At 45.0% G+C, this 11593-nt stretch overlaps 1 pseudogene; it reads right to left on the bottom strand.

Annotated features, from left to right (window-relative positions):
- Window positions 1–38: 38 nt before the first annotated feature.
- On the bottom strand, window positions 39–1166 carry LOC112892680 (annotated as a pseudogene).
- Window positions 1167–11593: the final 10427 nt, after the last annotated feature.

Raw genomic sequence — 11593 nt, 5'->3', positions numbered from 1 at the left:
GCATAGCCTTCTTCCTCCTCCGAAATCAATGCCAGAGGTCAGAGCAGCGCCAGCGCCCTCTCTATACGAGTTTTACAACCGGATTTTCAACCTCTATCACAGCACAGCGTGGCTAATCAAAACTGTTGGTTGTTATTACTACAGTCACACCGATGATAAGTACCGTACGACGCCTTTCCATGCACGGCGTGGTCGCCGGCGAGCTAACTGCTCGTCAGTCATCCTCAAAGGCACCAAGGCCCTGACGACTACCAAGATGGCCGATGTGACCACCACATTCCATCCAACCACAAAGCACGCGGCCACGACCTGCTTCAGGATCTGCGCGCCTCCGGCACGGACGCCGTAGATGAGGCCCCTCGAATTGGTGACGGGAAGGAACAAATCGGAGAGCGCTGGGTGCGCGAAGACGCCGGTGAGGACGCCACCAAGGAGGCCGGACACCGCGTGTGTGTGCAGGATGCCCAGTGTGTCGTCAACCTCCTCCTGCAAGAAGCCGCGACGGCACCTATTCATGGTAGGTGTACTAGGGCACCGTCCCCGAGACCCCGACACGATCCCCATCACCACCGCCGCCCAGCCCTGCACCAGCCCCTCGGTGACGCCGGCGAACGCCCACTGGAACACTGCACGAAGCTCAACCACGGCGCCTGCCCCCGTCGATCGGGCGCGCCCGGTGCCCCGCCTTCGCGTGGTGTGCCAGCGCCCGCTCTACATCGACACCGACCTCGACAAGCGCACGCTCTCGGTGGCCTCCGCGGAGCGCCACGGCCGCCGGGACGACCCGCCGCGCGTCGCCGTGCACTCCGCCGCGCCGCCGTCCATCTTATCTTCTTCCCCTGGAGGAATACGAACACCTGCCGCGCCCACCTGCCCATCGCCGACCCAGGCGCCACCGCGGCCGCCGGCGACCACCTGCACATGCACATGGACTGCAGGGAGGGCTACTACGTCCGCTGCCCCCGCAGCCGACGGCCACGCGCACGTATCCTGCAACGGAGTTCCCCGAGGAGGCGGTGGCGTCGGCCGTTTGGGAGCACCGCAGCCTGACGTTGACGTACCGTGATACCGTCTGCCCCAAGTACAAGTGGTACAGGTACCCCGGCGCCGGCCATTTCTGGGGGCATGATAACAATGCCGACCTCTGCTCTGATCGCTTCCACCATCGTCTCCTTTGGTTGGCGGGCTTAGTTTCATCGACGATCGTTTCCTACTGTAAGTGTCAATTACTTGTTATTCTGTCCAAGGTTTATCAGTTTAGTGGTCGATTGTCCCAAGGTTTATCTATCTTGATGTAATTGGCTTTGGCCAAGAACAATGGTTGGCTTTACCAATTTTTTAGTCGTTAATTTCTCTGCATTCCCTTTTCATGGTGCATTTCTCTCTCTTCGTGGGTGCTTACCGAGTTACCTTCTAGATTTTTCTGAGTTCGGATGCAGCAATATACTGCTTACAGTTAGATTGTCATGCTATCCACCATTTCTCTCATGTAAAATTCCCAGAAATTGCATCTCAAAGTTCTCCAAACGCAGGTGAATACCAGTCAGGACCAGTTTGCATGAACATTTGAATGGGTTAGTCTTATGTTCGGCAATCTGCACAGGTTGATTTCGGTCAATTAGTAGTTCTTCTGTTTCAAGATTACAGTCTAGATGTCCATGGTTTATCGTGAGATACTCAAGTCACAATGGTCGGCCTTACCAATCCATTTGGCTGTTAGTTCCTCTACATTCGCTTTTCTTGATGCATTTTTCTCTTCTAGGGTGCTTTACAGTCTAGATTCTTCAGTTTTTTTTCTTTGAACAAAGTGATTCTTCAGATTAGTTCCGATGCAGCAACACCACGTTCAAATCCTAGTGTTCGGTTCTTATCCCCAGTTTCCAGTGAATGACAAAACTTATTGTCAAAATATTAAATAATAAAGTTGTTCGAATTCTGTACTGAAAGCTAAATAGAATTGTACTTCTGAAGTTTCACAAACTGCAAGAAGCAATTTTGCAGCCTGGTCAAAGCTTTGCAAAAACAGTCAAAAAGTTACCACATGATCGATCTTAAGTTTAGAATACGCAAGATAGTTATAAGATAGGCCAAATTGGTTGATTTTTTTAAACAGACACTAACTAGTGTCTCAAATTTGATATATATTACGAAAATTAAGGCACTTTGACAAGAAATGACATAAAAAATAAGATTACAAAGAGATCGGTTGAGGTAATCTTCTTCAACCGAAAACATGCTGCTCGCAAAAGATTGAAAAGCACACCATAAAGGTAGCAGATGTATATTTTCCTTACAATTGATGACTTACAATAACCACTTTCTTCTAGTGACAAGATCTTGCAGCCGCTTTGTTGAAAATAATAATGGACCTTCTAGAAGAATTTGGAAATAGAAAAACGAGTAGAGTTGTCATGCTTCACGGCAAGATAAGAATTCTCTAGAATTAAATATTTCATAAAGAATAGTGTGAAAATTGTCATATGGCAATACCATAACAATCATAACAATCATGAGCAGCAATAAATAGAGGTGTGTAAGTGCAATCAAGCTCTTTGTGGGTTTTGGCGTTGATGACCACCTAATTAGGGAACTAATGAGATTCATCGAGATGATATGCAGGGAATTTAAAAAGGAGGATGATGTACAGGTTGGAGGATCCCCCAAATCTATATGATGGCTATCTTGACTCATGAAGGCTTAATTTATTTTATATTTTGAATATTGAGTTTAAGAAAAACCGTACTATAAAAAGGGATCCAAGAATAACTGTCCAACTATTGAAACAAATGCTCAAATCCTGAAAACCACATCCTCATACTCAACCAAAACAGCGAGCAAAATTTCACATCCAGCAGAGTTGTTTTGATGGGTGCGGCAGTGCCGCACCTTGGTGCGGCAGTGCTGCACTTAATGTACCGTGGGGACCAGAGGGGTATAAATTCCCCAACGGTAACAGACCACGCAACAGGGCTCTCCAACGTTCATATTCGCAGAAGACAGAACCAGTGCTCTTCTCTCTCTCCTCCATCGCTCCCAACTCACCTCTCAAGCGGATCTCCACATCCAACCACCAAATCTTAAGAGAAAAAGCAGCAAACTTCGATTGGAGAGCGGATCTACTGATTAACCCACTCAAAAGAGCATTTGGTTCACGTTTGGCCGGCGGTTTTAGGGTTTGTCACTCTTGGAGCTTGCTCCTAACCGGCTAGGCGTCGCCCTTGTGCTTGCCCCTTCGTGTGGCAGCCTTGGGAGGTCTGTAAACTTCTCTTGCAGCTAGTAATATCACCCCTCATCTCAAGAGTTCACTCTCTTGACTTGAGAACGAGGAAGGGCCAACCTTTGTGGTGAAGCTCAAGCCTTTTGTGGCAGCCTCAACAACGTGGACTTAGGCCAGCCTTTGTGGCGACGCCGAACCACGGGATAAATCTTTATCTCGCGTGCTGATTTGCTTTATTGCTAAGATACTTTCTTGTTCTAAGTTTGAGGCCGATCTATTTATCTACTGTGGTGTTCTCTATTTTAGTTCCATATATGTGTTGCTGACACCTGCAGGAAACCTAGAAATTAACTCGATCTACTTTTGGTTCGTCAGATTTTGAATTCTATAATTTGTGTTCTGTTGAGCGCGGCAGTGCCGCACTCGGCACGGCAGTGCCGCACTCTCCTCTAACGAGAATTTGGAGTTGAGTTTTTGCAGGCCTATTCACCCCCCCTCTAGGCCTCTCTACTGGTCCAGTGATCCTACAAGTGGTATCAGAGCCGCGTTGCTTCATATACGCTTCACCGCGTGAAGTATGGAGACCGGTGGAGGTTCGAGGAAGACCGGTGGCAAGGGAAATGAGATTCTCATGGAGAATGTTGGCAGTAGTAGTGAGTTGTCACTATCTACAGCCAGCAACTCCACTCTCAGGGATACTCCCGAAGGGAACACCACCGATGCTACGAGAAGAAAAGAAAGAAAAGAAAGAAGAGAAGCAAAGCTCAAGAAAAGAGAGGAGCGTGAGCAAGAAAAGAAGCTTCAAGAGAAGCTGAGCCACAAGGAAGCTAGAAGAATCACAAGAGAAGAAAGAGCCAAGAGAAGAGAAGAAAGGGCCAAGTTGGAGAAGGCCAAGAAGGTGTATGAAGCATCATCAAGTGAACTATCATCTAGTTCGGATGATGGTGATGATGATGTATCATATCATATCTCTAAGGACAGCAAGAAGGGTGAGAAGAAGAAGAAGGATGAGAGCAGTGGCAACAAGAACAAATACTCCGCAGTATCCTTCAATTATTCTTCTTGTTTCACTAACCGCGATAAGAAGTCTTTCATTAATGTACCCGCGGGCAAGTTGCCTCATTTCGATGGGACCAACTTTGCCAAGTGGAAACACTTGATGAGAGCCTATCTTATTGGCCTTCACCCCGGTCTTTGGGAGATTGTGTGCAGTGGATTTGAAGGACCGGAGGATCCCGAAGCTCCCACAAATGAAGAACTAGCTGTTGTCCATCTTAACGGCCAAGCCACAAGCATTCTTCTTAGCGCCTTGGATGGAAATGAGTACAATAGAGTGATGAATATTGATGTTGCAAAACAGATTTGGGACACTTTGCATCTAGCACATGAAGGTGTTGATAAAGTGAGAAAAGCAAAGATTGAATTGTTGGTGGCCAAGCTCAACCGCTTTGTCATTGTTGATGGAGAAGGGCCACAAGAGATGTTTGATAGGTCGATGATCTTGGTGGGCAAGATTAGAGGTTATGGTGGTGATGAGCTTGATGACCACAAGGTAGTGAAGATCATGTTAGAAGCCTACTCACCAAGAAATGAGACCGTAGTCACCTTGATTAGAGACAAGAAGAAGTTTGAGCACTTCACTCCCAATGATGTGCTTGGAAGACTTTTGACATTTGATATGCAAAGAGAAGAAGCAAATGAGAGAAGAAAGCTTGGTGAGTTGCAAGCAAGGTTGGATGGCATGAAAATCAAAGATGTAGCTCTCAAGGCCAATAAATCAAGCAAACAAGGCTGTTCAAGCAAAGCAAAGGGCAGCAAGCAAACTTCTACTTCTCAGCCCAATAAAGAGAAGGAAATGCAACAAAACGATGATTCAACTTCCTCCTCAAGTGTAGAAGAAGATCATGGGGCAGATTTCAAGAAGATAAATGATATGGCACTATTCATCAAGAAGTATCACAAAGGGCTGAAATCAAATGGGTACAAGCTCGTGCAAAGAAGGTTCCCAAACAAGAAGAAGCGGACTTGCTATAATTGTGGCAGCACCGAGCATTTCATAGCAAATTGTCCTTATGAGAAGAAAAGCAACAACTACAAGAAGGACAACCATGAAAGCAAGCATGAGCACAAACAAAAGTATAAGAGAAAGAAGAAGCCTATGGGAGAGGCACATATTGGGCATGAATGGGATTCGAGTAAGGAGTCAAGTGAAGAGGATGTAAAGATTGCAACCATAGCCATCCAAAAGCCATCCTCTACACCAAGGCTCTTCAACAACATGTCCGATGATGATGACTACCACTTCTCTCACATTTATCTTATGGCAAAGGGTGAGAAGGTATAACTAAAAGCCACACCTCCTCCCTCACCATCTCCTGGTGATATCTCTAATGAACTTAGTGATAGCTCTAGTGAAGATGATGTCTCTAGTGATGAGGAACTAAATGAGATAACTAGAAAACTAGACCCTTCAACTAAAATCTTTATCACTAAAACTTTGGAGGAGTTAGAGAGTGTACAAGCTGAGCTGGCAACTAGAGATGATGATCTCTTAGCACAAGAAAAGTTGTACATTACTTGCAAGGAAGCTCTTGCATTAGAGAGAAGAGAGGTGTCCTCTTTGCGCAAAGCTTTGGCTAATGAGCAAAGAGAACATGCTCTCACAAAGAAGGCAAATATTGCACTCAATGACAAGTATTGTGTCTTAGATGAAAAGCACAAGGACCTTGAGATGCAATATAACCTTCTTTGGGAGAGCACCTCACATCCTTCTAAAGCAAAGGACACCTCTACTCCCTCCACTAGTCAAGATTGTGGAAAATGTTATAATGTTGATTTGAATGTCTATTCCACTAACCTTGCAAACATGGAGGCAATGAGAAAGGAGATTATTAGGCTCAATGCTATGCTGAACAAAAGTGGCAAAGATGAACAAAAGAGGCCAAAATACAAGGATGGAAGATTACCTCACATCAAAAATGGACTTGGTCATAAAAAGGGTAACAAAACCAATGGTCGCAAGGTGATCAATGGTTTTGAGTGTGTTTAGTTCATCAGCAAAGGGAAGGTAGGTACAGATAGACCTGCACAGAGTGTGACACAAAAGCCAACCCGAGCAGCACAACCTGCCAAGCGTAGCAGTGCCGCTGTGAAGGGCGGCAGTGCCGCAACCCCAAGAAAGGGGAAGGTCACCTACTCTTCCTCTGCTCATGATAAGCCCAAGAAGCAGGTCTACAAAGTGAAGAATGAGCCCCAGAAGCCAAAGAATACCATCTGGGCCACCCCAAATAGATATTCTTATCAACCGAAGGCTCGTGCACATAGAGAAAGCTTGAGTTCATGCTTTGTATTGAAGAACAACAGCAAGGGGGAGGTGTATACCAAATATGTTGGCAAAGACAGAAATATTTATATTAACACCTCTATTTGGGTTTCTAAGATTCTTGTTACTAATATGCAAGGCCCCAAGAATATTTGGGGACCTAAATCAAGGAACTAAATCTGTTTTGTAGGCATACTCCTCCGATGGATCAAGTTGGGTGCTTGACAGCGGATATACAAATCATATGACCGGAGAAAGGAGTATGTTCTCATCATATTCCCCGACTACAGATTCTGGTGAGAACATCATTTTTGGTGATAACTCAAAGGGGGACGTGATTGGTCTTGGTAAAATTGCTATTACACTTGAGCATTCAATTTCTGATGTCTTACATGTTGATTCGTGTAGTTACAATTTGTTGTCAGTTTTGCAACTTTGTGATAAAGACTTCAATTGTCTCTTTACGGATAAGGGTGTGGAAGTCTTTAGTAGGGAGGATTCCTCTATTGTCTTAACAGGTCGCCTCAAGAACAAGCTCTACTTAGTTGATTTCAACAAAAGTAAGCCTAAGCTTGAGACCTGTTTAGTGGTAAAATCTAGCATGGGTTGGTTATGGCATCGCCGACTAGCTCATGTTGGGATGAGGAACTTGGCCAAACTACAAAAGGACAACCACATCCTTGGACTAACCAATGTTGATTTTGACAAAGACAGAATTTGTAGCGCTTGCCAAGCTGGAAAGCAAGTAGGTGTACCTCACCCACCAAAGAGCATCATGACCACCACTCAACCTTTGGAGTTGATTCATATGGATCTCTTTGGACCGGTTGCCTACCTTAGCATCGGGGGTAACAAATATAGATTAGTTATTGTTGATGATTATTCCCGTTTCACTTGGGTATTGTTTGTCTTTGATAAGTGCCAGGTACAAGACAGGGTGAAGACATTTGCAAGAAGGGCACAAAAGGAATTCGGTCTCCCAATCAAGAAAGTAAGAAGCGACAATGGGACCGAATTTAAAAACACCCAAGTTGAAGAATTTCTTGATGATGAGGGCATCAAGCATGAGTTTTCAACCCCATACACCCCTCAACAAAATGGTGTAGTAGAGAGAAAGAATAGGACACTCATTGACATGGCAAGGACGATGCTTAATGAGTACAAGACGTCGGAAATCTTTTGGTGTGAAGCCGTCAACACCGCTTGTCATGCCATCAACCGCCTCTACTTACACAAGAAACTTAAGAAGACTTCATATGAACTTCTCACCGGTAACAAACCAAAGGTATCATACTTTAGGGTGTTTGGGTGCAAATGCTTCATTCTAAACAAAAGGCCCTGAACCTTTAAGTTTGCACCTAAAGTTGATGAAGGCATTCTTCTTGGTTATGGATCAAATGAGCATGCCTATCATGTCTTCAACAAAACCTTGGGTAGAGTTGAAGTCACAATAGATGTGACATTTGATGAATCTAACGGCTCTCAAGTAGAGCAAGTTGATTCAAGTGTTGTAGGAAAGGAGGATCCACCATGTGAGGCAATCAAGCAATTGGCCATCGGCCTCATTAGGCCACAAGAAGTTCAGGCCACAGATGAGAAGGATCCACAAGCTGTTGCTGCACAAGATTCCGCTGACGTACTCGACGACCAAGTGCAGCACACTCCTGCTGGAAATCAGCAGAGCGGCAGTGCCGCACTTAGGAGCGGCAGTGCCACTCCCTCTACCTCGGCAACAGCTTCACCAACTTCTGCACCACCAATTCAGGGGGTCAATCTTGATCCCATATTTGAAGTAGAAGAAGCTGAAGGTGAAGAAGAAGAAGAAGAAGAAGAAGAAGAAGAAGAAGAAGAAGGTGTTAAGCATTCTAAACTCCGCCAAACCATTCAACGGGATCACCCTATTGACAACATCATTGGAAGCATCCGAAGGGGAGTGACAACAAGATCACATTTGGCAAGTTTCTACCAACACTACTCCTTTGTGTCACCCAAGGAACCAACCAAGATTGAAGATGCTCTCAAGGATCCCGATTAGGTCTTGGCAATGCAAGAAGAGCTCAACAACTTTTAGAGAAATCAAGTGTGGAGCTTGGTGGAAAGACCCAAGACCAACATTATCGGCATCAAGTGGGTCTTCCGCAACAAGCAAGATGAGAATGGTGTGGTGACAAGGAACAAGGCAAGATTGGTGGCTCAAGGCTTCACTCAAGTTGAGGGCTTGGACTTTGATGAGACATATGCACCGGTGGCAAGGCTTGAAGCAATCCGGATACTTTTAGCCTTTGCTGCTCATCATGATCTCAAGTTATACCAGATGGATGTCAAAAGTGCATTTCTAAATGGCCCAATTCAAGAATTGGTCTATGTGAGGCAGCCACCGGGTTTTGAAGACCCCAAGTTCCCCGACCACGTCTTCAAGCTCCATAAAGCGCTCTATGGGCTTAAGCAAGCACCAAAAGCATGGTATGAATGACTTAAGGATTTCTTACTCAAACAAGGCTTTGAAATAGGCAAAGCTGATTCTACTCTCTTTACACCAAATGTTGGCAATGATTTGTTTGTGTGCCAAATATATGTCGATGACATAATATTTAGTAGTACTAATCATATTTATGTTGAAGAGTTTAGTAGGACCATGACAAAGAGATTTGAAATGTCAATGATGGGTGAACTTAAGTTCTTCCTTGGATTTCAAGTCAAGCAAATGAAGGAAGGGACTTTCATATGCCAAACCAAGTACACCCAAGATATGTTAAAGAAGTTTGACATGGTGAATGCAAAGCCAATCAAAACTCCCATGCCAAGCAATGGACATCTTGATCTTGATGAAGAAGGAGCACCCGTGGAGACCAAGGTATATCATTCCAAGATAGGCTCTCTATTTTATCTTTGTGCATCTAGGCCCGATATTATGCTTAGTGTGTGCATGTGTGCTAGATTTCAAGCTAACCCGAAAGAGTGCCATTTAACGGCTGTTAAGAGAATCTTGAGATATTTAGTGCACACTCCTAAGCTTGGCTTGTGGTATCCCAAGGGCTCCAAGTTCAATCTATTTGGGTATTCGGATTCCGATTACGCCGGTTGCAAAGTAGATAGAAAAAGCACTTCGGGGACTTGTCAATTCCTTGGACGGTCCCTAGTGTCTTGGAGCTCTAAGAAGAAAAATTGTGTAGCCCTTTCCACAGCCGAGGCCGAGTATGTTGCAGCCGGTGCATGCTGTGCTCAACTACTTTGGATGAGGCAAACCTTAAAGGATTTCGAATGTCAATACTCAAAAATCCCACTCTTGTGTGACAATGAAAGTGCTATCAAACTTGCAAACAATCCTGTAGCACACTCTCGCACCAAACACATTGACATCCGTCATCACTTCTTGAGAGACCATGAACTTAAAGGAGATATCGAAATTCGCCATGTGAGCACCGAAGAGCAACTAGCCGATATCTTCACTAAGCCTCTTGATGAGTCAAGGTTTTGTGCTTTGCGCAGTGAGCTAAATATACTTGATTCTCGTAACGTGGTTTGAATTCCTACACACCTTCTGATTGATCAACTAGTATGTGTAGGAAAAGAATTTTAAAATAAAATATCATATTGGGTTTCAAAACTAATTGCAAAACTAGCTCCAAAGATCCTGACCATAGCTTGTATTGATTATTTGTTTCTGGTCATGAAATTTGGAGAATATATGTCCGTATCTAAAATGAAAAGAGTCACCTAGATAGTAGCTAAAACTGGTCACTCTGGGCAGGTGCGGCAGTGCCGCTCCCTTGTGCGGCAGTGCCGCACTTACAGTTTTCTGTAAAATTCGCCCATGACTCGTCTGCTCTGTGGGGCCCTTATTTATTCGTCCCTATCCACTCTGGCCCCGCGGTAACTCTTCTTCTCTCTCTCTTTTCCCCGTCGCCCGTGACCGTGCGCTCTCCTTTCCTCTCGTGCACGCACGGAGTGACGGCCGCCGCGCCCTGCCCCAGCATTGCCGCGCCGTCCCTAGGTGGCCTCCTACTCGTCAGCACCCAAGGGCTAGGGTTCCTGGCCGGACCCCTTCTCTCCTTCCCTCTCCATTCCACGCGGGCAGTCAAAGTGAAACCCTAACCAAATCTTTTTGTGCCAAATCTTTGCAATGTGATATTTTTGCTCTCGGATTTCTGTTTCTAGATGCAATGTGGGGCATTTAGAATTGATTTTGGTGGTTTAAATCGAATCAATTTGGTTTTCCATGATTTGGAAGAAAAAGGGGGAGGGCGGCAGTGCTGCCCAAGATAGAACATCAATGTTCTTTGTTGATTCAAACAGCACTTAACCCCTCTTTCATCCACGTCGTTGACAACCAAGTAGATTGGATTTACTCTTTACAAAGTCAAATTTCTTTATCTCCCATGGTTATTCTCTCAAATTCGTGAGCAAATATCATAATATTTTTAGACTTTGATTCAGAGATTGTGGTAAAGGAAAGATGGAGCATGATGATGATCAGAGAGGCAAGAGGAAGCCAATTAGGAAGCAGCTTGCTCGCAGAGGCAGGGGGAGGGGATCCAGCAGCAGTGCAGCCCCTCGAGAGTCAATTGACAGGGAAACTCACAGGCAGAACATGCACCAGGAGGATGTGCAGCAGCAGATTGGGTACACCATCCCTCCTGAAGGTGATCAAGGCACCCCTTTTCACCTTGCAGAAGCCAACATAGGATATATGGTCTTGAGGATAGAGGAGTTTAACCTCACAGCTCCAAAGAATGCAGCAAATCACCGTTTTGAAAGCTATTACAGGAAATTCAAGAAAGTGGCAGATGCTAGAGAGATCAATACTTATACAAATCCAAAGAGTCTAGTCGTTGACCATAGATTTTGGGATGGGTTCCATTCCAACTTCTATGCTTCTGTCATCTTCGATAGTAAGAAGGGTAAGATTTGCAAGATGCACTATATTGACTGGGCAGCTATGAGAGACAAAAATGAGCCCGAGTTCAATGCTGCAATTAACACTTGTGAGAGATATGACTTGACTAACATCATGGGTTTCAGGTATAATTGGAATGTGGAGATCCTTGCTCAGT

The sequence above is a fragment of the Panicum hallii genome, chromosome 5 (assembly GCF_002211085.1).
Source record: "Panicum hallii strain FIL2 chromosome 5, PHallii_v3.1, whole genome shotgun sequence".
In the NCBI taxonomy this organism is placed as follows: Eukaryota; Viridiplantae; Streptophyta; class Magnoliopsida; order Poales; family Poaceae; genus Panicum; species Panicum hallii.
This window is presented reverse-complemented; position numbering and strand designations above follow the sequence as displayed.